The sequence below is a fragment of the Neophocaena asiaeorientalis genome, unplaced genomic scaffold (genome assembly GCF_003031525.2).
Source record: "Neophocaena asiaeorientalis asiaeorientalis breed wild unplaced genomic scaffold, Neophocaena_asiaeorientalis_V1.1 scaffold18, whole genome shotgun sequence".
NCBI lineage: Eukaryota > Metazoa > Chordata > Mammalia > Artiodactyla > Phocoenidae > Neophocaena > Neophocaena asiaeorientalis.
The window spans coordinates 1,031,388-1,037,806 of record NW_020172444.1 but is presented as its reverse complement, the minus strand read 5'-3'; the positions used below and the strand labels follow the sequence as shown (position 1 = coordinate 1,037,806).

Sequence of the window (6,419 nt, the reverse complement as noted above, 5' to 3'; positions counted from 1 at the left end):
TGGGAGGGCGGGGTGTTCAGGTTGGCCCAGGGGCTGCAGGGTTTCACAATGAAGGTTTAAGTATGATTGCAGCCCAGGATTTATGGTTCCTAAATGTTTGTTTTAACCAGTGCTGAGAACACATATTTGACCCAGTGTGAACTTGACCTCTGGGTCCTTCTCCCTTCACCGGGCGGTCTGTGCCGCACGACAAGATTTTCCAGCCGACCCTCCCACCCCTGCTCCCAGCACTGGGGCCGGGGCGGTGCTCCCAGCAGCTGCCACAATAAACCTCACTATGGATCTATTGGCGAAGCAGCTGTCAATGGCCACAGCGGGCAGACGAAAGCCGTGTGATCACTCCGGGCCCAACTCCCGAGCTCAGCTAGCACAACGCCAAGCCAAGAGGGACAGGAGATGGCCTGAAAGGCCTCTGTCACCTGCAACTCCAGCCACACCCCACACTCATGGACGATGCCCTCGACTGCAGCAACTCTAAGCACCAAGGGTATACGTGACTATGTCTCTTCTGTATATAATTAAGGAAAATGTCTAGGGTTGGCTTTTGGGGTTTTTTTCCCCCAAAGCACTGTGGGCTGAATGCCAGTGGAAAAGCAATGGAATATCGATTTTCTGTTTCTTGCTAAGGAGAGAACAAGTCATTTGATGTGCTATGAGTTAAGTGAGTAAAAACAGACCCCGCACTCTCTACAGCTGGCTGTGTTTCTCCTCTATTCATAGACCCTGGCACATGGTAAAAGCTAAACAGATATCCGTTAAAGAAATGAAAGAACCATCCATGCATTTAGGGAGGGCCTGCCATGTGCCAGGCTCCCGATTTGGATTCAGATCTGCCATCTTTCCTGTTCCATCCACCTCATCCTGCCAACCCGGCCTCACCCTCATCTCCCCTTTATTCTTTTGTGTTGTCTGTTCCCAGGTCCAGTCTCCTCTTTAAAGCTGAGCCCACTGGTAATGTCTCTCTCTGGCCTGCACTTACCCTGAGAGGGGCACAAAAAGATTAGAACAACCAAGAGGGGGTGGGTTCAGTTTAGACAGAGGGAACAAAATGTAAAAATGGGGATAGGCAAAAAAAAGTTAACACCCTCCCAATAAATGTGAACCCCTTGGAAAGGGAACAGATGCAGTGCCTTCTCCTTTGCCCAAAATGGACATCGCTATCAGCAGTCATTCCACATTAATAACTAAAATGCCGTATCTCGAGCTGTGATTTCAATTCCTAGAGACACATATACAGAGGGTGTCTGGAGAAGAAGCATTAACATGCAACTGGGCATCTTCAGTCTTCAGAAGCATTTGCCTATGGCCTATTTAAATTAAGTTTCAATCAACTAAAAACAATCCAGTCTGCCTCGCAGGGGCACCCTGTTTTCCTCACAGGATTAAGCAAACTGAACAACAGAAACACATCCCAACTCTTATGCAGAAATATTTTTTGTATCAACTGGAAAACAGTCTCTACAAACTGAAATTCTTCAGCTAAACCCTTGCAATTATCCCCAAAATAGAACTGACAATTACAAGGCATCCTTGCTGTTGATTTAAATTTAATGTGCAGATTTAAATGTGCATACACATTGTATGATAACTACTGCCTTTTTTTAATTTGAAGTATACTTGTTTTACAATGTGTTAATTATGTATATGACGATTATCGTCATAAGGAAATTCATGTTGACGTGCCATTGGCTTTTGTATTTGTTAAGTGTAATAAACCATATCCAAGTGGAATTGTTCAATCTCAGCATAATAGGGAAGTGAGGGAGGAAAGAGACCACAGATCAATTTCTTTCGCAGTCTAAATTTCACTAGTATTTACCAAAGTAGTTGTAGTCACAAAAGTTGGTGTCAGAATTTTTTCCATTCAATTTATGAATACCTTAGGGGAGTATTTTCCATCTAAACAGCAAGCTTTACACAAAGAGAACTAGAGACACACAAATAATCTAATATTTAGTCTCTTTCAAAGTTCTTTTAAAATAAATCATTCTGGGATACAGAACAACCCAGCCTACTTTATTTCTTTTTTCTCAGTAATCAAAGCCAGGCAGGATGGAAGTGACTGGCTTTTTCATTTATCCCTTTTTTTATTCATCTCTATTGAGGTATAATTGACAAATAAAAATTGTATATATTTAAAGTGTATAACAATGTTTTGATATACGCACACATTGTAAAATAAGCACCACAGTCAACCTAATAAACATACCCATCACCACACAGTTAACGTGTGTGTGTGTGTGTGTGTGTGTGTGTGTGTGTGTGTGTGTGTGGTGGGAACACTCTAAGATCTACCCTCTGAAGAAATTTCAAGTATATAACACAGTACTGTTAACTACAGTCACACCGCTGTATATTAGATCTCCAGAACTTATTCATCCTGAGGGACTGAAACTTAGTACCCCTTGACCAATATCTCCCTATTTCCCCCTCCCCCAGCCCTAAACTACTTTAAAGCTGTAATACAAAAAGGGATCCACATGTACATTCTTTGAAAGGAAGATGACGACAATAGCTGGAGAAACATACATAGGGAAAAACGAAAACCAAATAATAGACAAATGAGACAGGATTTACTTGGCTTGATTCAATAATAAACTCTAAGACTCCTTCTGGTTTCATCAAGGCTTTCACATCCATCATTCTATTTCACCTTGATACCTGTAACAATCCTAGAAAGTAGTCAAATTTGGGGGTTTTTTTGTTTTGTTTTTTTGGCCACACCGTCCAGCATGTGGGATCTTAGTTCCCCAACCAGAGATCAAACCCACACCCCCTGCAGTGGAAACGTGGAGTCTTATCCACTGGACCGCCAGGGAAGTCCCAGTAGTCAAGTTTTTAGCACAGTCATTTCAGGATGGGAAAATATAAGGGTCAGAGAGGTCAAATGAATTCCCCAAGGCCACACAGCTAGTGAACACTCGAGGGTTTAAACTCAGGTTTCCTGAACCCAAGGCCAGGGGTCTTTTCTGGTGTCACACTGCTTAGCCATGGACACAAGTTTTGCCGCATCAGTGGTAACCCCAGTTGTCCCATGTGAAGGTATAAGGCTCCCTCATCTCCCTGGCTCTGCACAGGCAGACAAACACAAGACCCCCCATTGAAACATATCCATCTAGCGTATATTACTTTGGATTGAGCACTGACCTAACCCAGCATCATTTTTAAAAACACAACTGTTCTTGAAAGAACTTGTGATTTAAGCTTCCACCATTTGGGCCTGAATTAATTTGTCAGATCGGGCAGTACTGGAAGGCTAATGTTACACTGATTGCTTAGGTCCCGGTGCTGTCCAAGGGCTACCTTCTAGAAGCTGGAAGGATAACTTAAACCAAAGCCGGAAGCATTTGTTATTGGTATCACGAGAGTAAGCCAACGGAGCAACTTCCTCTGGAACACCGTATACAGTAACCGTGCAACCCTAACTTTCCTGACGGGTAGCCTTTTGCAGCCTTTCTCTTTCTGGGTCACCAGAGGGCACACTTGTGCCCTTGCCTCCCTCATCTGGAGAAGCAGGAAGCCATGAGGTGATTCCTCAAGGTCAGATGTTCTCCTTCTAGAGCATCTTCTTTGGACCTGCAAATCCTCAGACAACCTAAGAGTGGGGTACTACTCTCTTTTCAGAGAGGGCACTCAACGGCATCATTTGCCAAGTAAACTTCTCTGAAAGTCTTAACACATTCTCTCTAATGGGCGTCAAGGAGCACTCACCATCACCTATAACAACCTGCTCTGTATCTTTAATCTTTACACAGCAATACCCCACTTCGCACAGCAATGCTGCTGTCCTGGGTGAGCTGTCTGCACATAACAGGCAAACAACATCATAGCAGGAGTTACCAAAGGGAGGAGAGGGTATGTAATTGGACCCAAGCAATTGTAAATTCAGGAAAATGCTGGTGCGCTATTGTCAAGTGTAATCTAAGAAGATGTGAAGAATTACAACAATCTAAAATGCCTGGGGCTTCCCCGGTGGCACAGTGGTTAAGAATCCGCCTCCGTGGTCCGGGAAGATCCCACGTGCCGCAGAGCAACTAAGCCCGTGCACCACAACTACTGAGCCTGCACTCTAGAGCCCACGAGCCACAACTACTGAGCCCGCATGCCACGACTACTGAAGCCCGCGCACCTAGAGCCTGTGCTCCGCAACAAGAGAAGCCCACGCACCGCAACGAAGAGTAGCCCCCGCTCGTCGCAACTAGAGAAAGCATGCGAGCAGCAACAAAGACCCAACACAGCCAAAAATAAATAAATAAAATAAATTTAAAATTAAAAATGAAATGCCTACAACCCTGAGTATTTCTGATCTAGCGGTTTGAGTTCAATATCAAGGAGGCTGATTAGTGAGTTCATGTCTGCCACTACTCCTTGATCACAGCCAAATCATAACCCACCTGGACACTGCTTTTTATAAAACTAAAGCCACTATGCCAAAGTCCTGTTTCTTTCAAGGATTGAAGGCATCTTCCAACAAGCAAGTTCACCAGAATGACTGTAATAGAAATGACCATAATAGAAAAAATTTTAAATTAATTCACCAGCATTTAAAAATCCAAACCGTAAAAAAAAAAAAAAAAAAAAAAAAAAAAAAAAAAAAATCCAAACCGTATACAAGACAAATTGCTAAATTTTACTTATTACACTGAACACCAAAAAGCAGCTAAAATTTTGAACGATTCTAATCCACATGTTTATGGTTCAAACTCTATGCAGAGAACACATAAGAATGCTTAACTATTTCTGAATGGAAGTAAGAATTCTTTATGTCCAGGTAGCACCAGACAGAATCAACTCGTCAAGAGGACCCTCAAAGAATATTTTACCTTAATCCTTAATTTCACAATGCAGAGGGGAGTATTTTCTGATGTTCTCAAATCTATATGCATCATTAATACATGTCTCAAAACACTCCTAAGCCTGTGTATTAGCTGGAGAAGCAATGCAGGAAAACCCACTTGTCAGTTCTGAAGAACAGTAGAGTGGTTACCTCCTAGGAAACAGGCCACAAGGACGGCAGATTCTGAGTGCTGTTTTCAGAAAGCTTTAACACTACTGATGCTTTATTCCAGAGCAGAGCGTCCTACTTCCCATTCCCCTCCTACCATCAACTTAAAGAATGTTTTTCATTTGTCGATATCCATGGTTAAATTAATTGTACTGGTTCTGCCATATGGCACATCCTCCAATGGGAATTTCTTTTCCTAGCCCCTGATTCACGGTGGTAACAGAGTAATTAATACCACGGTTGGGCGCAAGGGAATCTTGGATGCACGGCACGGTTTTGTACAATGAATCGCTGCTGGCCTTGATACCGTCATTACCCTGGCCCAGCCCCTCCTGGGTGGTGATGAAGGCTTCAGATAACGGGGTAGACTGCATCACAGACATTGCATAGCCTCTTCAAGTGACCCCTGCGGGATGTCCCATGTGGACAGACCCACTTCACCTACTGTGCAGGGCTGCTGTGAACATGGAAACTTACGTTTGGTGCATCTCTGGGAGCCAGGGGCCTTACTCCAGCCATGGCAGCACTGCCCTCCACAGACATTGACCCTGAAACAAACAAAGCAAGACCCCTGAGTCCAGTAGTAGCAACACTCCCTTCCAGAGAACCCAAGCCTCCAGGGTGCTCCTGCAAGCCCAGCTTCCTGCTTCCACATTCCTCTGGCTTCGAAGCAGGGACCCAGGATGTCCAACCCAAAGCTGCCCAAGCAGAAGGGTAAGGACAGTGTATCAGGGAAGGATGGGAGAACCAAAACCTGCGTAACCTAGAACTATACAGGAGGGGAGAACAAGGTCCAAATAAACGGTTTTCTTAACTCCAAAGGTAAAGGAGAGCCAAATGTATTTTGTGTATTATCTGCACCCACGTTTTAAATTGAACCTGAGTTTCAGAGAGAGGCATCCAAACGGGAGTGAAATCACAACTCTTGGAACCACCCCTGAAGAAAACAACAACAACAAACAAGCAAAACAAGTCTTCCCCCACACTCTCAACCTGTGATTAATGAGGAGGAGGGGCAAGGAGGACGTTTATGAACGCCCAGTAACAGAAACTATCCAACCGAAACTCCTGTCAATGCTAAGACACGCCGCCCCAGGAAAACAGACCCCACAGGTGCAGGGAAGCCAAGCTCACAATTAGTAGGATGCTGAAAATTCCAGGTCACAAAACAGGAAGTGGATCTTTACAGGCAGCCCTCCTCCAAACTTTTTTTTTTTTCCATTAGCTCGAAAAAAAAAAATTAAACTGAGCTGCAAAGAGAAGTTTAATTGATGCTGAGGGATTAAGCTGTAGTGACTTCATGTTTACGCCCATCTTCTAGGAGCAGTTTGGTTCGCGCACAGGAGGTTACGCCCCAGGCAGAAATGCCTTTTGTGTTTACCCGCAGCTCAGTAACAATGCGATCGGAGTTTAT

General features: G+C 44.1%; 1 protein-coding gene across 4 annotated transcripts in view; it reads right to left on the bottom strand.

The window, feature by feature from the left end:
• LTBP1 (latent transforming growth factor beta binding protein 1) overlaps positions 1–6,419 on the bottom strand; it is a 417,473-nt gene that overhangs the window by 410,426 nt on the left and 628 nt on the right. For all 4 annotated transcript variants that reach the window (XM_024732194.1, XM_024732185.1, XM_024732205.1 and 1 more), the window contains exon 2: positions 5,483–5,553. The gene's annotated coding sequence lies outside the window, so the exon portion shown is untranslated. The remainder of the gene's footprint in view (positions 1–5,482; positions 5,554–6,419) is intronic.